The sequence below is a fragment of the Lepidochelys kempii genome, chromosome 14, assembly GCF_965140285.1.
Source record: "Lepidochelys kempii isolate rLepKem1 chromosome 14, rLepKem1.hap1, whole genome shotgun sequence".
Taxonomy (NCBI): domain Eukaryota; kingdom Metazoa; phylum Chordata; order Testudines; family Cheloniidae; genus Lepidochelys; species Lepidochelys kempii.
Genome location: NC_136393.1, coordinates 46,931,930 through 46,952,262, shown reverse-complemented (window position 1 = coordinate 46,952,262; position 20,333 = coordinate 46,931,930). Strand labels below are relative to the sequence as shown.

General features: G+C 54.9%; 3 long non-coding RNA genes across 3 annotated transcripts; all 3 read right to left on the bottom strand.

Moving 5' to 3' along the window:
- Positions 1-2,063: 2,063 nt before the first annotated feature.
- Positions 2,064-4,934, bottom strand: LOC144929245 (uncharacterized). The gene is made up of 4 exons (XR_013634530.1): positions 4,750-4,934; positions 3,937-4,609; positions 3,016-3,204; positions 2,064-2,910 (listed from the first exon to the last, which is right to left on the bottom strand). It is a non-coding gene; the product is annotated as an uncharacterized LOC144929245 (long non-coding RNA).
- A 6,436-nt stretch (positions 4,935-11,370) lies between these two features.
- On the bottom strand, positions 11,371-12,402 carry LOC144929248 (uncharacterized). The gene is made up of 3 exons (XR_013634533.1): positions 12,348-12,402; positions 11,793-11,890; positions 11,371-11,432 (listed from the first exon to the last, which is right to left on the bottom strand). It is a non-coding gene; the product is annotated as an uncharacterized LOC144929248 (long non-coding RNA).
- Positions 12,403-12,826: 424 nt separating this feature from the next.
- Positions 12,827-20,333, bottom strand: LOC140897945 (uncharacterized). The gene is made up of 3 exons (XR_012154892.2): positions 20,138-20,333; positions 13,562-13,727; positions 12,827-12,856 (listed from the first exon to the last, which is right to left on the bottom strand). It is a non-coding gene; the product is annotated as an uncharacterized LOC140897945 (long non-coding RNA).

Genomic DNA, 20,333 nt, shown 5'->3' with positions numbered 1-20,333 from the left:
GGTTAAAGCAGGTAAAATACATGAACAAATTCGGACAGTCCAAGTTTGTCAGTGCAAAGTGACAGCAGAGATGTGGTATCTGCTAGTTTTCCATAAGTCTCTCAGGGTTACCCAGGATAACTTTGGGGATCTCTGTCTTGCATCTGCAATGTTCCCTGAAAGTGTCCAAACAGCTCAGAGATACAGAACCATTCCCTGGATCGATTCTTATAGCTGTCTTCCGCGGAAAGCAGTCTGGCAAGTGTTCCTGTCAGCTCTTTGCTAAGTTATCTGCCAAAACGCTAGAGTTTTCAGGTGTGTAAGTAGCCCCTGGAATCATGGTGAAATTATCCTCTCCGCCACCACCAAAATTTGAAATGATGCCCCTGAGTGCACGGTACCCTACCGTGCTCCCCCAGAGGAGCTGCATTAACAGGCAACTCTGCAAGTTCTCTGCATGCCTCTGCAAGTGACCCCCATGCCTCTCCATTTCCTTGGCCACATGTATCCTGTCCCCATGCTGGCGGCTAATCCAGAAAAAGAGGGAAAGAGCTCACCACTGCGACCACCTGAGGGATGTGTTGGGGTGAGATCAGCTGGTCAAAGCAGGCAATAGGGACAGAATTGGAGACTTGAAGCTCCTCGAGTGACCTCTGACCTTTTCAGACCTGCCCTTCAATCAGACACAGCGATTGTAAAGTTGAATGTGATAGTAACTAGACCCATTTTAAACCCTTCACCACACAAGACAAAGCCCTTAGGATTCATCATTAATGATTTATTTCTCCTCCCCTGGATTCCTGCAGCCACCAGCCACCTTGGAGCTTTCCCTCGTCTCTCCCAGGCTGGGCTCACTTGATGGCAGGAGCTCAGCGGAGGGTCCAGCTTTGCTCTTTCGCTTCCATTCTTCACGGCTTTGGGTGGCTGCATTTGCAGCTGAGCAGCCTGATGGAAACACTGAGTCCTCTGTCTCGGCAGGCAGGCCCAGCCGCCAAAGCCAAAGACTCCCTGAGAACAGGGGCAGGTTCGCCTCAACTCTCAGGAGTGGAGGCTGGGCCCATAGGGTAGGGTTACCATATTTGAAATTTCAAAAAAGGGGACACTCTCGGGGGGGGGAGTGGTAGCCCTGCCCCCTATCTACTCTCTCCCACTTCCTGCCCCCTGACTGCCCCCCACAGAACTGCCAACCCATCCAACCCGCCCTGCTCCTAGTCCCCTGATCGCCCCCTCCTAGGACCCCGCCCTCTGTCTAAGCCTTCCTTCTCCCTGTCTCCAACTGCCCCCTCCTTAGACCCCCCCAACCTAACTACCCCCCTAGAACTTCCCCCCCTACCTGTCCCCTGACTGCCCCGCCCCCTATCCGCACCCCTGCCCCCTGACAGACCCCCGGGTCTCCCACACCTATCCAACCACTCCCTGTCCTCTGACTGCCCCCGCAGAATCCCCGACCCATCTAACCCCCCCTGCTCCCTGCCCCTGACTTTGCCCCCAAACCTCCGCCCCATCCAACCCCCCCTGCTCCCTGTCCCTTGTCTCCCCCAACCCCTCTCCATATGCCCACCCCCTGTCAGGCTCCCCCCAGAACCCCTGACCCATTCAACCCCTCCTGCTCCCTGTCCCCTGACTGCCCCTTGGGACCCCATGCCCCTTCTCCAGCCCCCTGGCCCCCTTACCCTGCTGCTCAGAGCAGTGTGTCTGGGGTGCGGAGCCAGACACAGTGCTGTGCTCCCCCGCAGAGCGCACAGCTCCCCCCCCACTCCCAGAGTGCTGCATTGGGAGGGAAATCCCGGACCTTTGGAGAGTTTTACAAATTCCTCCCGGAGGGCGATTTAAAACCCAAAAAGCCGGACATGTCCGGGAAAATCCGGACGCATGGTAACCCGACCACAGGGACTCCAGGATCTGCAGCTGCTGCCACCTCTATGGTGATTCCTCCGACTCATCACCAACCAGCTCTTCCCCATTCTGCCAGCCGGCCCCACGGTCTGACCGTGCAGGAGAACAGAAACCCTTTGGGACAGCAGGAGAGTCTCCTCAATGCCGCACGCTTTGCATGGCTTCCCGCGGTCACTGGGAAACACGACTGCCCTGCCCCCAGGAGTCTCTCAAGGAGCTGCCGGCGCAGTCACTGGGCACCCACTCCTAATGGTCTCGGGCAGTGGCATTGCAGAGGGAGCTGAGCAGACCGTCCCTTCCGTGACTTCCTGAATTGCTGCCAGGACGGATTCTCCTCTGCGCTAGGGAGAGTCCCAGAGGAAAAGCAGCTGTGGTGGGGGAGCGGGCAAGACAAGCTCTCCCCCTGAGCCCTTGACTAGCAGGCAAGCAGGACTCTGGGAGCCAGGGATCGGTGTGTCTTGCTGGGAGAGAAGAGCTGGAGAGCAGAAAAGGGCACTGGAGGAACTGTAGAAAAGTCAGTGTGATGGCCAGGTCATGGGCAACCAGACCTAGTGGTCAGAGGCAGAGTCCACACTCACAAGACAGGAGTTGAGAGTCAGCTGGGTCAGGACACGGGAAGAGCAGAAGCAAAAGACCAAATTGTGTTCAGCACCTCAAGTCAGATGAGTCACCCCGAGTCCGCATGCCAGGAAATCAAGCCTGGGGACCGGGAGCAGGAACAGCCAACACGGTCCAGAGGGGGCGGGTGGGAGCTCGGGTGTTCAGACAGCTTCTTGTTCCTGCTGCTGGTTTAAGGAGGTCCTGGGGGCCGATTAGCTGCTCTGGGACTCCGCCAACAGAGCCTCAAACTGGGTCTGGACTTCATCAGTCCTAGGTAAGCAGTTTTTCGTAGGCTTCCAGGTGGCGTGCTGGAGGGTGGCTGCTCCCAGGAACCCTGCAGACCCGGGTTAATGACCCATGGGTCATGACAGTGACTGATCTCTCCCCGCCCAAACCTCCTGCACGAAACAGTCTGCAGGGTCCCGGACGCATCCTCTGAGAATAAAAAAACCACAGTCATGAGGACAAATAGGCTATGGAACAGGAGCCCCCTCTTTGTTGCAACAGCCCCAAGTGCCCAGAAGAGTGGATGGTTCTTACCTCCAGGAGATGCCTGGGATCTTCCATCTAAGCCTCATTGGGACCCCTGTTTCTTGGTCTGACAGGATGAGACCGTCTGTCCCCCCTGCTCCCTGCGCTGGGCTGGCTGCAGCACGCATCTGTGTAAGAGGCTGGGCCAGAGAGATGTTACAGTCAGGGTCCAGGCAGCCCAGAAGGAGAACAGAGGGTCTGAAACCAGAAGACGAAGCAATCAAATCAGCGGATTCGACAGAGAAGTTTTGTACCCTACAGGGACATCAAAGAAGGTCTGTTAGGAAAGCTGAGATGTTAGTCTGGAAACTGCTAAGGCAAAGATTGTGACTTGTTAACGTTCAGTTTTAGTCACTACAAAATGTGTTTTGTTTTGTTTCTCTGTTTGAAATTTGTCTTTTTCTCTTGCTTAGTTTCACTTAAATCTCTTCTTTGTTACTGTGCTTCCCAAAGCACCTCAGTGTTGTGTGTTCGAGTGAAGTATGAGTCTCCAGCCTACCCAACAGGCTGAGCTGTGCCCTGTCTCTCTGAAGGTAGCGAATAATTTCTGAGCGGTGCTGGGCCCAGAGTCCAAGGGCAGTTCACAAGACATCTCCTATGAAGCCCAAAGGGACCAAAGGAGCAGGAGCGATTCAGGCCCCATTGACCCATGGGAACTTCTCACAGAAGAGGCCACACTGGGCTCCAGACACAGCCAGCAGGATCCCTCCCACAAGCTGGGCCATGTCCTTCCCCTCCCAGCCCCACAGCTTCCTCCCCACCCCAGCCTCAGGAACCCCTCCCACCTCCCTGCTCTCCGCACCCACTCTCCAATACCAGGCTGTTTCCAGAATGGAAGCAGGTGCGTACCAGAGTTCACTCACCGCTAGATGCTGGCCAGGCCTCGTGTCACCGCTTTCTCGCTGGGCTAGCAACCCCGCTGATACTCACGCTTGCAGTTTGTTGTCTGGGAACTCAGCCCTCCAACCAGGTGACTGGCCTTTAGTCTACTCCTTCCTGGAGTCGTAGACTAAACGACTTCCAAACAAAGTCCAAAAATGTCTTGAACAGAAACAAGGCCTTCCACCCTCGTGGGGAGTTCTTCCTCAGCCTGATTTTGGCTCGGCCTGCCCTTCTTGGGTTTCTATGGTCTTCTGTGTCCCCTTCCTTAGGGACGGTGAGAGAACCCAGTCCTACCCTGGACTCCAGGTTTTGGCCCAAGGCCGTCAACTGAACAGTTCCCTCTGCTTCTGTACTTTTGCTGCTGTTTCCCCTTGTTTCCTCTCAGGTGGGGCTCACTTGGTCATTAATTTGGCCTAGCCCCAGGCTAGGCAGCCATAGGCCAAGCCACCCTGTTAGATATCCTCCTCCTTCAAATCCGGTCCAGCCCGGCTGACAGGTTTGCTGAGGGGATGGTGAAACCCGATTGCTGATCAGAAGGAGGTCAGAGTCTTTTCTCTAGGAGCTGAAGGTCCGTTTGTCCTGCTGCGGGAAGTGGAACTGGAGAGCGGAGATGTTAGGTGAAAGAGACTGCATGATGGAGTTGGAGACTGAGGGACTGGAGCCTCCTCCCAGAAACGCTCCCAGGAGAACAGGTTTGAGGAGTTCTCTGGGGAGCCTCTTGCTAGGAAAAAAACAAGGGTGGCACATTGCTGGAGATGTCTCTGTCCCAGGGATGGGGGAAGCTCCCAGCCAGGCTATGCAGCAGGGATCCCATTTCTCCCCCAAGAAACCCATATGCCCAAAGAAGTCAATGGCTCTTACCTCCATGAGGGAGCAGGGTCTTCCCTCTCAGCCTCTTTGAGAACTACCACTGCTTGGTTTCCTCGGACAAGGGACCTGCCCCCACTGCTCCCTGAGGTGGTTCAGCTTCTGACTACACCCATCTGGGAGGCTGTCAGACGCTCCAGGGCCTAGAAGACATGGGCGGAGGAGGCTCCTCTTCATGTCAGACTCTGAGAGCCCATAGAGGGGCCAAAGGAAGAATAAAGGGCAGGAGATGAAGCTAGCCCTGAGCCTCTGTCCCATCCTCACCTCCTCAAATGTGGAGCTTCCTGAGCTTCAGTTGGGCAGACAGTCTGTAGCCCTGACCCAAAGGTCCTTCTGCGCCATATGGGGCAGGAAGATCTCTGCCTGGGAGCACGGGGAATGGGATGGGGGTGAGATTAAGGAAAGAGGGGAGGGGTATGGGTGTGAGGGAAAGATGAAGGAATTTGGGGGGCCAAGGGAAGGACTCGGCTCCACAGAGAGGGCAGAGAATTTCTGTGAGTGCCAGGGGCCTCCATTTCTGCTTCCACTAGCCCCGCATTTACAGTGAGACAGAGCAGTACCTGCAGCAGGGAGCAGGACTTGCTGAACAGGGAGGGGAACCTTTCAGAGCATCAGATGAGCCACAGCCCTTGCAGCGCCTCGGGCATCTGGTGCAAGTGCCGGATGATTTGAAGCTGGCCCATGACCTTGGCTGTGACATCCTCGTGCTGCAGGGGAACGAGAACCTGTCAGAGACTGAGACACTCCCCAGGAATCAGGGAGGATGAAGGGCACCTGGAACCAGCACCATCATTTCCACCCAGCAGCTGCTCATGTCTGAGTGGTGGATTCACCCTCCCGACCCCCAGGATGGAGGCTTGCTGTCCTTTCTAGTGACCTCCGGTGCCAACCCCCCTCCTTGTACGGTGAGCTCCTTCCACCTCCCCATCCGTGCCCCTGACAGCTGTTCCACCTCCAACCCACCTGGGGACACCGCTCAAGTTCGTAGAACCCTCTCCTCCACCCCTACCTCCATCCCCACCCAGGTAGGGCAGGGAGGGGGCTGTAGCAGGGTGGCGGGGGGCAGGAGGGATTCTGGCAGCAGTGAAGTGGGATGGGGAGAGGCTGAGACCTTTCCCCAAGTCACCCCAGTGACAAAAGCTGAAGCCACAGGATGGCAGCCCTGGTGAATGAGGCAGGTCAGCAGCCCCTGCTGACTGAATCCTCCCAATCTCTCGAGAGCGGGTCCAACCCTACCAGCAGCAACACCAGCTTCCCACGCCCATGTGCCTCAGCCCTTGCTGGTCAGTCGCCATCTCCAGTCAGTCCTTGGCCTCCCAGGCTGCCGGGAAAGGGAGCAACTCTCGATGGTGGCTCAGGTGACATGGACACTAGGCTATGGGGAAATGGGTGCAGCTCTGTGGGGCAGGAAAGGTTCCCAGAGGGCTCTTAGGGGACTCTCCTGTCCTTTCCAGGAGTGATAGCAGAGCACCACATCCTAAGAAGAGAAGTCCATGAAGTCCAGAAGTCCCCACTAGGCTCCTTGCCACCAGGCCAGCGAATGGCAATAAGATGGGAATGAGGCCCTGGCCTCCACCCCAAGCTCCTGAGTCGATTGCAGCTGCTTACCGTGACCCCCATCAGTTGCTGGGCTTCCCCCAGGAGGGAGTAGACGAGCACCAGCCCAGCCTGGCTGACACGTAGCACGGGGTCGTGGATAGCCAGCACTGCTGTCTGAAGGAAGGATCTTTTCTGACCGATGGAGAAGAATTTTCCAAAGACCTAAAACCAAGAGGACACGAGGCTCAAGCAGATTGGCCAGAGCCAGCCTCCAAGTCCTGGCCGTACAATGGCATCACCGTCTAGTGCCCCAAAGGGCGGGGAAGAGAGCTGCTGTGGCCAAGGCAGTTCATTCCCCAGGAGGCTTTCAGGGTCCCAGGGCTCAGGGAAGCCCCTTTATTAAAAGGTCGTAGATGCTGAGGGACCAAAGCCTCCAGTGGCTCTTCCGGGAGGGCAATTTCTGGCAGGGGCCAGGATGGGCTGGAAATGGATCTCTAATGTGTGTGAGCAGGCCCACTCTGCTGTGCAGGGCACCGAGATGACAGGGGACCCTGTGTTGCTTCCAGCAGAGAGATCTCCTGCACCTCAGCGGCTAGAGGAGTGTGTGTGTGTTGTGGGAGGCAAGGGGGTTGGAGCTGACAGACCAAAGGTCTCTTCACCCCAGCTTAGTGATTTCTCTCATTGCTGGGAATGGCCTCTGCATCTCCTTGGTTTCTTCAAGGGGAATCCAACCTGCAGCCTGACAAGGACAAGGAGACTCATGGCCCAGTCCCCATCCCAGACGCTCCTCGGAGACTTTTCTTCCGCTGCAGCAATTCAGCTTGTGGGAGGCGGGACAACCTCACACAGTCTCTCTCACGGGGCGTCTGTGGAGCAGCGTTCTGTCGATGCCCTTGTCGATCCAGGAGCCGCTCCAGGGCCTCCTCTGTGATGTTGTGGCAATCACCCATTTCACCTTTTACTCCAGGCTGGGGGCACTGTGTTACGGTGTGTTCGAAGGTTTGGATATTCTCACCACAGTTGTGAGACGGGGGCGGGGGGGTGTCTTTGATTTTCTACTTCTGCAGCAAGTAGCCGCAACTTGGGTCAGTGACAATGTGCTTCTTTGGAACAGTGGCTGAGGACCAGATACTCTGCCATTCCCTGGCTGGGTCTGGAGATATGAGGGGGGCGCATGTGGTCCATATTGGCTCTGGAGCTCACTATGTCCCCTACCCAGTTCCCAGGTTGGGGCATTCTGCTTCCTAACCGGCAATGGAATTGGGCAAAGCCCACCTCCTTTCTCTGCTTCTACAGGATGCAGGGAATTAAACAAAGGTCTGATCAAGCAATCGTGACTGACTGACTCAGGGCTCTCCTCTCAGACACTTGGGGATCAGCCAGGGGGACAAGGAGCAGAGAGACACCCAGAGCCAAAATCCTATATTAACTCACCCACCCGGGGATCCTCCTTATGCCACGTAGCAATGCAGCCATGTAAGACACTCAAATCACGGCAACTAGCGAGGTTCCAATGTGGGACCTTTAGCACCAGCCTGTCCCACTGGTTGCTGGATGAGGAGCTCTGAGCTGGAAATAAGGAGCGGGCTCTTCTCCTGTCTCCAGGAGGCATCCACTGCAGGGAACCCAGCCAGCCCCACTCCCCGGGCTGTGTCATGCCCTGGCACAGTGCCCTTACCTCCCCCACTCTGGCTGTATTTTTGTAGCCCAAGAGCCTGCTGTCCTGGTGCCAGTCATAGCACCAGAGATCTTCTGCGTCATGTATGGTCAGGCCTGGAAGAGAGAGAGAGAGAGACTTTTCTCCTTCTGGTTGCAGTTTCTGTGTCCTTCCAACCCCATTGGTGGCTCCACAGTGGAGTGGAGAAGAACAGAGGCAGAGAGAGACTTGTCCTCCAGCTGGGGTCAGTCTGAGAGAAATGGTCTGGGGTCCCATTATCCACCTGTGGTCACTCTTAGTCCCCTATTGGGTTCCGTGTCCCAGCTGGGTTTCTTACCCCTCTGTTGGAGCAGCAGCTGGTAGAGCCGGTAAGTCCCCTCCCTGGCCTGCCGGCTGATGTCCTTGTCTGGATCGCTGACAAATAGAGCCAGCTGGGCCACATGGTGCCCCATCCTAGGAAACTCGGCTGAGATCTAATGGAAGGGAGAGGAGAGGGGACCCCATCAGCATTTTCCTGTCAGCTCCCCTGGGCCAGAGGGCTCCTTCCCCTTAGCTCCTCTGCAGGAGATGCTGGGGGAGAGGAGCTTGAGATCGACCCTTCATTTGCTCTGCTGCCAAGGGAGCCTGGAGCTGCTTTGGGATGCCAAGCAGGGGTGGAGCATGGGCTCCTTAAAGGCCCAGGGACAACACTGAACCAGGACAAGAAGAACTTGACTCAAGCCTAGCTCAGTCCCTGCTCTGCCTCTGCCTCCCCATGAAGAACCCTCCTAAGCCACAGCCCCGGCCGCAGCAGATCCTGCAGCCCGCTGGAGCCAGCCCGTCTCCGCCTGGAGCCAGCAAGCTGGGATCGGAGGTCACTTACGTCAAACTCAGGGAGGGTGACCGTGTATCTCAGCAGGGCTGTGCTGCTCCTGATGGCCCTGGCTCGCTCCTGTGACACCCTGGACACGACCCACAAGTTGATATCCTGTGGGGAAAGGAGGCAGGTCAGACTCAGTGGCCAGGTGCACCTGCTTTGCAAATGATCCCCCCATGCCCCCAGCCCCAGGGGCCTGAGACATTCTGCACAGGGGGGAATATCTGAGGCCTTGATGGCAGATGGTCCCATCCTCCCAGAACTCCTGATTCCTGAACAGTTCACCAGAAAGGAGACTGAACCCTCGGCCCTTCCCTGCTACGAAAATCCTTGGGGGGATGTAGGGACTGACTGAGAACACAATTCCCCCAGGAATTTCAGAGCAGATCAGAGGGAAGGGCTGATTCCCTGGGGTCCTCCTGTTTCTCTAGGAAGGAGCGTGTGCCTCTTCTCTGAGAACCATCTCTCGAATCTCATGGGGTGTGTGTGTTGGAGGGGTGGGGGAAGGGTGGGTTTTCAGACTCTCACTCCCCAAGACAGCCAGGAGCCCTGTGGTTAGTGCTCAGCAGAACCAGGCAGAGCTCTGGCTTGAAGTCCCAGCTCCTTCCTCTGTCCCTCAAGAAGGAAGGACCTGACACTGCATTGCACTGACCTCCCCAACCAAGGACAGCCCACTGGGGACCCAGCTAGGAGGACAGAGTGGAAAATGGATCTTCCAGTCTCTCCTTACCAGTCCCCCAAAGAGTTCAGGTGAAATGGGGCTCACCTCCAAGATGAAGTGGAGCCTGTCTGTGTCTGGGGACTCTGCCAGCAGGTTCCCCAGCATGGCATCCAGGACCTCTGGGATGACTTTATGCAGAGCCTGCAAAGCATGGGTCAGAGTTAGGGAACCTGGGCCTACACCTGCCACAGGATGGGAAGAGGGGTCTCTGGGAAGCACTGGGGAGACTCCAAACACATATCCTGGCCTCTCTCCTTCACATCCCACTGCAGGCAATTCGCAAGAATTGATGACCCCTGGACCTTTGATCCATGAGCTTAGGAGGTCTCTGCAGAGGGCCTTGTAGGCAGAAGAGTATGAAACAGCCAAGTTGCTATGGATGGAAGCTGGGATTCTGGGCAAAACACGGCTTATGGAAGAAAGAAAGAAAGAAAGAAAGAAAGAAAGAAAGAAAGAAAGAAAGAAAGAAAGAAAGAAAGAAAGAAAGAAAGAAAGAAATCCCCCAGAGAGGGGTAATCTCTTCCCTGCTGGAGGGAAGGATCCAACCCTGCAGCTTGTTCCATCTCCGCTACCCCACCCCGAAATCTGGAGCTCCAGCGAATCAAGGGAGCAGGACCGAGGACCACTCTGGAAGAGGAGGAGGATGGAGGAGGAGGAGGTACCTGGATGCCGGTGGTGTCCTTCTCCGTGCCCAGGGTGAAGACGGAGTGAAGGGCAGCTCGCAAGAGGTGGGTCTCTAGGGCTGGCTCCAGGGCAGGTTTCATGGTGCTGGCAAGAGAGAGGAGCTGGTGTTAGACTGTGCAGTATGGGGGTGGGACTGTCGCCAACACGGACACCAACCCACAGGGATAGAGGCACAGGCTGGCGAGAATGGAAACTGAGGCACTGAGCTCGGGAATGACAAGGCCAAGGCTTCCCAGACAGACAGTGGCAGGACAGGAATAGCTCCTGTTCCCTGGAGCCTGCGGCCGCTCCTGTATCTGAGCCCAGGAGTGAGCCCCTCCCCAAGGCTCCTGTCATGTTATGGGAGTGAAAAGAAGAGCCCCGCCAGGAGGGAGTGACCCTTCCCTCCCCACCATCTCTGCCAGAGGCGCCACTCTTGGGAGGTGACCTGGGCGGGACAGTGACGGTGACTCCCAGCCTTGGGCCTGAGCAGCACTGGGGTGAGGGGAGCCAGCGGGGTGGGGGGGTGGGGCTGTCTCAGTACCAGAGGTTGCCCACTGCAGCCAGGGAGTGGGCGAGGACGGCGCTGGGTGACGAGTCGTCGGGAAGCTCCTCGATGAGCTCCTGTGAGATGCGAAGGAGACAAAGGAGCGTGTGAGATTAAGGCCCGACTGACACCTCCCAGTGAGGAGATGACACAGCCAGTGCCCCACATGGCCAGCAGGATCCCCCACCACCTCCCGCTCCCCCGATTCCTTCCTGCCCATCCGACTTGTCCCCCTTCCCAGATTCCTGCCCAGCTCACTCCCAATCCCCTTCTCTCCTCCTCCCTGTCAAAACTGCCCCCATTCAGCCCCATCCCGATGACCGATCTGGGCCCATGGGATTCCTTGTCCCCCACTCTCAGCTGCCCTCAGCCCCACAATTCCCCCCCTGCCCACTACCCACCAATCTCAGAATTTCTCCCTTCTCTTCTCCCAAGTCTTCAGCCCCAGCAATCCCTGCCCTCTGCTGCCCCCTCCAACACCACCCAGCCCCCACCCATTAGCCTGGCCCTACCCCTGCCAATCCCATGTCTCTCTCCTCCCGCCAGCTGCCGTATGGCGTGTCTCACTCACCACGATCCTCTTCACCACAGCCGTCTTGCAGCAGCGCGGCTCCAGCGTGTCCTCCCCTCTCTCCCGTGCAGCCAGACATGCGGGGTAGATGGCCTGAAGGAACAGGAGCTGCTGCCCCTCATCCTGGACCCACCAGGAGTGGGGTATAGCGAGAGAGAACCTGTTAGCGAGGGACCTTCCTGCCCCACCCACACCATCTCCAGGGCTCAGGCCTCAATGGGGGATTGTGGGGACCCGCCTATTCTCCAAATCCCCCCGCACTCCTACACAAGCAGGATCAGGAACGGGGACAGTGCCTGTGGGGGGAGACGACCTCGGCTGTTGTGGGATCAAACACCCCCATCTGGGGGTCCCACATCATGGATGTAAAAGGGCCCCATTAGGGGTGGTGGATCAGGAGGGACAGGACCCTCGGCAGGGGGTGGGGATGCTGGGAAGGGACAGGGCCATCTTGGTTCCAGCCCAGGTGGGGAACATTTGTACCTTATCTCTGCACTGGAGCTGCTCTCGGATGACCTTGAGAGCAGCTTCATCTTTGGCCACGTCCACCCCTTCCTCCTGCTCCGAATCCAGGGGGGTCCCTGCACCCAGGAGAGAAGGGAACAGGGTGATGCCTGCTGCCACTTGGGGGATGGACGGGGCGTGGTGGGCAGAGCAGGATTCAAGACCCCCCTTCCCACCTCAGGCCCCCAGGGCAGATGGGGCCCCAGACCTCCCTCTCAGGGATGCCGTCAGCCCCCAACAGCTGCCGAAGCCCAGAGCAGAGCCCCCCTCCCCTGCCCAGGACCCCAGGGGAGGGGCCTGTTCCCCCCGCCCGGAGCAGCAAGGACCAAGGTGGCAGCAGCTCTTCACGCCCCCACCCCCAGGGCCCCGTGCGAAGGGGCAGCTGTGTGACGGCTGCTGCTGTCCGTGGGGTTCGCGGGGCTCAGGCCAGACACCTGGGCTGGGGACCCCCCCCCGGATCCCTGGGAGAGCGTCTGGGCCCAGGGGGTTCACATCCCGTCCTCAGCCCTCCCGGAGCCCAGCCCGGCTCCTCACCTGGCACAAAGCAGTGGCGCCCGTCGGCCTGGCTGCTGCCAGAGGCCCAGGTGCTGCCGCGGTCCCAGGCTGAGCTGCCGGTGCTGGGACAGGGACCTTCCACCTCCTGGCCGGCGGGGGCTGGAAGGTCCTCAGAGACCGGGCAGGGCGAGGCCTCCTGATGGGAAGGAGGGCTGGGCTCCTGGGGCCGCTGCTGCCCACACAACCAGCCGCAGAGCCACCCTGCCCGGCGCCCCTCCTGGGCTGGGTCCTGTCTGCCAAACCGCAGCCTGGGCCAGCTCCACCGGGGCCTGGTCGGGGCCGCTCCCAGCTCGGCGCCTGCGCGGGGAGCCGGGGTCCTTTTCCAGAAGGCCGGGCACTTCCGCCGTCTGGGCTGGACGGGAGCTGCTTCCCCGCCAGCGGGGACGCAGGGCTTGCTCTGCCCCTCGGGAAGGCGGCAGCTGCTTCCCTCAGGCTCTGGGGTCACCTGCAGAGCCTTCCTCCGCAACATCCGCAGGAGCCTGGCCATCCTGGAACCGAGCGGGGAGCAGGGGTGAGTCTGGGCTCAAGGCAGCCTTTCACTCCTGGCCCTTTTCCGTCCCTACTCCTCCCTGCTCCAACCACAGCCGCCCCCTCTGCCCCCACAGGAGTGCAGGGAGAGCCATCTACTCACACGGGCAGGAGTTCGTTGCACGATCTGCTCCCAACCTTCCCCCTCGTAAACCCTGCTGCTGCAATAGCCAGGAAGTCTCATCCTTTTCCAGCAATGGGGTCAGTCCCAAAGACCATCGGTTACTCTGGACAAGCAGCCCCCTCCTGTCGTCCCAGGCCACTCTCCCACCCAGGCTAGAGAAGAAACAGAACCCAGGAGCCCGGACTTCTCCTGCGAAACCATTCTCCACGTCAAAGTCACAAAGACCCCAGGCACCGGAAGACCAGGGCCCTCCTCGTTCCCCATTGATTTCCAGGCTCAGCAGCTCACAGGGTCTGGCCCAGCTCAGAGACTCTCAGCCTGGGGATCAGTGTCCCACAAGGGAAGGGCTGGGAGCCCCATTGCTGGAACCTTTCCAAACACACTGGAGACCCCTCTGGAGAAGCCCCTGCCTGGCCTAAGAGTGAGGGGCTCTTGGGGGCTGTTTGCAAATGAAATCCCCCTTTGGAGATAGTCTCTCCCCCTGTTTCTCCTCTCCTCAGACAGACAGGGGAAGACACCGAGGAACACGAATGCCACTCACGTGCTCTCAGTGATGGTACGATGGATGGCGGATGTTCAGGGTCAGCAGACGTCCCTCGCCCTCCTCCTCACTCTCCAAGCCCAAGGCAGGCTGGAGAGGGTGATGACCTCAGGAGTTACCCTGCCCAGCCAGCAGGCAGGGTGATGACACGAGGGCGATCGACCGGCTGTGAAAACAAGAGTCTGTCTTATTGCCAAGGGACAGAGAAACTCAGCCAGCAGCAGGGGGGTGCAGAACACGGCCCTAGGGCAGAGGTGACACAGCGCCTCCAGGATCCTGACATCCCCGCACTTTACACACCTTCCTGGAGCCTCCCAACCCCGCTGGGCTGGAGCGATGGGACCCCAACCCTACTGATGGCAAACGGGCCTCAGCTACCAGCTCAGGGTCACACCGAGTGTCAGAGCCATGGATGGACCCCTTCACTAACCACTGCCGCACACTCCCTCCCACAGCTGGCAATTGCAACCAGGCCCTAATGTCTGGTCCCCCTGCCTTTGAGAGGGAGGGTCACTCCTGCTTCCATTGCTGCCTCGTCATCTGTGGGACTTTGGGCAAGTTGCTCCCCCTCTCTATGGCTCTCTGGGACTCACATCCCTGAATGGGCTTTAAAAAAGACAATGGTTAAAGTTTGGCCCCAACTAGTTCTTCTTTCTCGAGACTAGCCATTTTAGCAAAGTTTAGAGTTCTTGACATTCAGCACCTGGAAACATCCCTTTCTCCTTCGCAGACGGCCTTAACATCCCTTATCTCACCCAGGCTCCCTGCTGCCTGGAGTTAGAGAATTGACCCTGTTCCCATTGGACCTACCCAAGGTGTCACACAGCAAAGCGGTGACGGAGCCAGAAAGAGAAGACAACAGTCCTGACTCCTGTTCTAACAGACAACAACCCCCCCGGAGGCAGTGATAAAGTCCAGGAAATAAGGTGTGAACATTTGCATGGAAACCGTTTTCTGTCAGAAAATCCATTCAGACGAAACCACTTTGTTTCTTGAAATCGTAACAAGTAGGATGAAAATTCTTTGCAAAAATATTTGTTTGCAAAACAAGAGCATCTCCTGTCCGTCGCAGCGCATTAAACTGTCTCGTCATACACAAAGGGGAGACACGACGCTCTGGAAAATTAGACGAGATGCTTCAGTCTGAGCTAAGCAGTTGCTGCTTTTCACAATTTCAAAACAATAAAATACAAATGAAATCGAATATTAGGTCATAATCTGCTATGGCTCAGTGTGATAGGACAGCCCCTAGTCTGCACTGCTCCGAGTGACACTCTTCAGGGGATCCCCAGCATTCACCCATGGCGAGGTAGGTGGGAGAGGATTGTTAGTCGTACTTGACAGAAGGAGAAACGAAGGCTGAGAAAGGAGCAGGGACTTGTCTTAGCTGATGCAGCCAGTCAGTAGCAGAGTTGCTCTCAAATGAGCTACAGACCAACAATTGTTCATAGTAATTATTCAGCAATTATTTCAGAAGAACTGGAATATTTGAGAGGATCATGAACTGCTCCGAGACAATGAATGGAGAGCAGCATCCACATTGGTCAAACATCTAACTGGTTGTGACTTATTTGCTTGGTCAGAGAAGAGAACAACAAAGACCAGAGTTTCCTCCCTGTCAATAGCCCCCTCCTCAGCCAATCAAGGTTGGGACTTTGAGGGGTGGGAGGCTAAGGGTTCTCATCAAATAGCCCAAAGAATGGCCCTGGTCACCACCGAGGGGATCACTCTTGGAGCACTAGCCCAGCCTCACCCCTCTGTGAGGGCCTCCCACAACCCCCCCCCCCCCCCGCTCCCGCTCCACCCACAGAGCTCCTGGTGGTGGGAGGAGAGCAGAGGAAAAGGACAAAGGAAGCAAGAAGAGAAAGGTAGGAGGGACAGAGGAAAAGGGAAAACAAAAAGGAGAAACCCCAATGTCCCCAGTAATTCTAAGGGACAAAGTCCTCGGTCGGAAATAAAATGCTGCCCCCACAATCTAGTGTTTTCCTTTCCTAAAAATCAGCCGGCACCTCATGGATCAGACTGAACAGGTTCCAAACCTCTCCGAGGCTCTTACCTTCTATACAGGGACGTCTCTTTTTGAGCAAAACCACTAAAAGAGAAGGAGAAAACTCCGAAGAGGGTCCTCCTTGCGCTCACGTACGTGCAAGTGAATGCTCTCTCAGTCCTCCAGGAGAGACCTCGAGAAGGAGACGTGCTGAAGCAAAGCCACAGGGATCTCCGAGGTTGCCCCTGTCCTGCACCCCTGTCCTGCCTGGCTGATGTCAAGATCTCTCTGTGAGGTCATCGCCTCCCCACCGCCTTTGTCCAATAGGCTGAGGTCCTGCCAAAGGCCCTTGTGATGTCACTGCCACACCCACCCCTCCCCTGCAGTGCTGATGTCCTGCCCCTGTCCAGCCACATTGGATGTTTGAGACGCTTCTCCTGGATCACCCCACTCAATGACACTTCCTTGTGGGTTGACCCTGACTACATAGTAGAACACAGAGGTTCTTCCCCAGGCCGCAATTAGGTTTTCACAAGTTAGTCGACTTTATGGCCAGAAGGAACCGTTTCAGCATTTAATCTGATCCCCTGCGTATCCTAAGGCCTCCTGTATGTCAGAAGAGCTGGACTTTTCTTTTACTCAAACATTTTCCAGAAAGGCATCTAGTCTTTATTCAAAGAGATCAAGAGATGGAGAAGCCATAATTTCTCTTGGTACTTTGTGCTAATGATGAACCACCCTCTTACAAATCTGGGTCTTATTGTCATTATACTTTTTCTGATTTCTGCTTCCATCCATGGGGTCTTGTCATGCCTTTCTCTGCGACATAAAAGAGGCTTTTATACTCAACATTTTCTCTCCATGAAGTCAAGCAACTCACTTCTCATTCTTCTCTTGTATATACTAAACAGATTGAGCTTTTTCAATGTCTCATTATAGGGCATCATCCCCATCACTCAGTTATGACTCTTTTCTGCACCCTCTCCAATTGTTTTAACATAATATTCAAAATGTGGACACAAGAACTGGATTCAACATTCCAACATCAGTCTCACCAATGCTGTTTCACTTCCCTTTCCATCCTCACTACTCTATCCAGCCAAGAATGGCTTGAACCTTTTTAACACAGTTTCACATTGACAGCTCATGTTGAGCAGCTCGCCCACTATGGCCCCAAAATCCTTTTCAGGGTCACTGCTTTCCAGCGGATTGTCCCCAATTCTGTAGGGTGCCGCCTGACTCCTTTGTTACTGGAGGTATGGGGTTGCATTTGGCTTTATTAAAACCTACTTATTTAGAAAGTATTTTAGAAGAACTAGCCCATTAGAGAGAGAATCGTGAATTACTCAAAGACAATGAATGGAGAAAAGCGGCAAGAGCAATCAAATACATGTTTGGTTACGGCCTATTTCCTTGGTCTTAAAAGAGGGTAACAAGGACCTGAGCCTCCTCCCTCACAATAGCCCCAAGCTCCCCCAATCAGCATTGAGACTCTGAGAAGCAGAAAGCTGAGAGTTCTCACCAGATGACCCGGGTCACCACTGGAGGGAGTCACTCTTAGAGCACCATTCCAGCCACATGTCTTTGGGAGGGCCTCCCGCAATGAGAGTTGGAGTGCAATCCCCCATCCCCGCCCTCCCTCCATCCCCAACCCCACACGCACAGACAGGTCCTGGTGGTGAAAGGAAAGCAGGGGAAAAGGACAAAGATGCAAGAGAAGACAAGAAAGGAGGGAGAGACAGGAAAAGGGAAAACAAAAAGGAGAAACCCCAATGTCCCCAGTAATTCTAAGGGACAAAGTCCTAGGTTGGAAATAAAATGCTGCCCCCACAATCTAGTGTTTTCCATTCCTAAAAATCAGCCGGCACCTGATGGATCAGACTGAACAGGTTCCAAACCTCTCCAAGGCTCTTACCTTCTATACAGGGACGTCTGTTTTTGAGCAAAACCACTAAAAGAGAAGGAGAAAACTCCGAAGAGGGTCCTCCTTGCGCTCACGTACGTGAAAGTGAATGCTCTCTCAGTCCTCCAGGAGAGACCTCGAGAAGGAGACGTGCTGAAGCAAAGCCACAGGGATCTCCGAGGTTGCCCCTGTCCTGCCCCCCTGTCCTGCCTGGCTGATGTCAAGATCTCTCTGTGAGGTCATCGCCTCCCCACCACCTTTGTCCAATAGGCTGAGGTCCTGCCAAAGGCCCTTGTGATGTCACTGCCACACCTACCCCTCCCCTGCAGTGCTGATGTTCTGCCCCTGTCCAGCCACATTGGATGTTTTAGCCGCTTCCCCTGGATCACCCCTCTCAATGAGCGTTCATTGTGGGCTCAAGCCGAACATAGTAAAACATCAGAGGCTTCTCCCCATGCTATGCTCAGTTTTTCATAAATTAGCAGACTTTATGGACAGAAGAGACAATTAGAGCATGTCATCTGACCCCCTGCATATCACATGCTTTCTGTAGAGAATAGGAGCTAGTTTTTGACTGCACACCTTCCAGAAAGGCATCTAGTCTTCATTAGAAGACATCAAGAGGTGGGGAATTCCCACCACTTCCCTTTCTAGTTTGTTCCTTTGGTGATTCATCCTCATGGTTGAATATGTGTGCCCTCTTTCGAATACGAATTGGTCTCTTTTGAGTTTCCAGCCACTGGGTCTTGTTATGCTTTTCTCTGCTAGATTAATGAGCCCTTTAATACCCGATATTTTCTCTCCATGAAGTCACTTCAACACTTCAATGACGTCACCTCCAGATCTTTTTTATCATCTAAACAGGCTGAGGTCTTTCAATGGCTCACGAGCAGGCATTTTTCTCCAGCCCTCAAAACGTTTCATTGCTTTTTGCTGCCCCATCTCCAATATTTCAAAATCTTTTTTCAAAGGTGGACGGCAAAACTGGATGCAGTATTCCATGATCAGTCTTCCGCATGGTGTGTCACCTCCCTCTGCTCCTCACTGCTCTTTTCATACATCTAATGATGGCTTTAGCCCCGTTCACCACAGCATCACCCTGGGTGCTCATGTTGAATGGCTTGCCCAGCATGGCCCCGAAATCCTCTTCACAGTCAGTGCTTTCCTGGATACACTTCCCCATTCTGTAGATGTGGCCTGCATGCTTTGTTGCTAGCTATAGGACCCTTCCTTTGGTTCTTTTCAAACTTGTTTTCTTTGAATGGGTCCAGCTTATCAAGGGATCCGATTGCTCTGTGTCACTGCCCTCTCCTCATCATTAATTACCACTTTGCTACTATTTTATCACCCACCAATGTTAGCAGCAGTGATTTTTTATTTGGGTTGCAGTTCATTGATATTTATTTTCAAGAATTAGTCCCTGAGAGCCTCTTCATATCCCTAGTGCCCAGAACCTGCTCCACACAGCACAGCGAGAAAAGGCCGTCCAGCCCAGCTGTGCCATAGGGGCTAAGCACAGAACAACCTTAGGACCTTGTGTCATCCATAGCTTCTGAACAACATGTGGGGGGTCATCAGCTTACAAATACACTCTAGTCCGGTAGCGTAGACAGGCCCCAAATGCATCTAAGTGTCCCGCCTTGAAAAAGAGGAGAGAAAAAAACATAACCTTGATTAGCTTCATTTTATAGTCGTGGAAACTGAGGCACAGAGAAGCAAAGAGATTCGCTCATGGTCAAAGAGCCAGGAATAGAAAATGGCATATCTGCTGATAGTCAATCCTGGGCCCTAGCCCTGTTTGTCCTGGCCTCTCTGCTTCAGCTCCAGCGACAACCCGAGTCGAGGTTTTCTTCGTCTCCATGTCCTTTAACTTCACGTCACTGCAGAAGAAAGATTGTTTCTGACCAGCTGGCTCTAATACATGGAGATGTCTTTCCAGAAGACGTGCTCTGGCTCAGTCCCATGTCGTGGGTTTTCTGGAGGAAGTGCTCGGTGACGTTCTAGGGCCTGTGTTACACAGCAGATGGACAGAATGGTCCTTTCTGACCTTCATTTTTTTCTTTCGCTAGGAGGGTAACACTGGACATTTTCTCTCATTTACTTTCCTTTGGAATAATTTCAATCCAGTCCAAAGGATTTCCTCTTCCATTGTGTCTTCAGCACCTTTCCTAGCAAACAGTTACTGTTCGAGCCCAGGTTTCCAGTTTCAGGCTGTCCCAGGGTGACATGGCCATGAAAGGGGTAGTAGCTCAACTGAACCTATCCCAAGGTGAAGGGAATAAGTGCAGGGGCAGAAGGAGAGGCCCCGAGACAGGACAGATTCTTCTGCTGGGCTAAGAGTATAGTTGGACAGATTAACAATATTGCTGGGTGGGTTAAGGGAACCATTGCTGTGGCCTTTTGTGGCATGTAGTAGTTTAGATCGTTTAGTGTCCTTTTTCTTTTGTAGAGAAGCAAAGTGTGTGTTGTAAATGGCTTGTCTCGTTTTTGTAAAGTCCAGCCACAAGGAGGTTTGTGTGGAAGGTTGTTTTTTTATGAGAGGATCCAGTTCTGAGAGCTCATTCTTAATCTTTCCCTGTTTGCTGTAGAGGATGTTGATCAGGTGATTCCGCAGTTTCTTTGAGAGCGTGTGGCACAAGCTGTCAGCACAGTCTGTGTGGTATGTCGATTGTAATGGATTTTTTACCTTCAGTCCTTTTGGTACGATGTCCATCTGTTTGCATTTGCAGAGGAAGATGATGTCTGTCTGTATCTGTACGAGTTTTTTCATGAAGTTGATAGATTTCCACTCCATACGGCTAAATGCAGTGCCTTGCATAATGACAGGTTTCCGAGTAGCAGCCGTGTTAGTCTGTATCCGCAAAAAAGAAAAGGAGGACTTG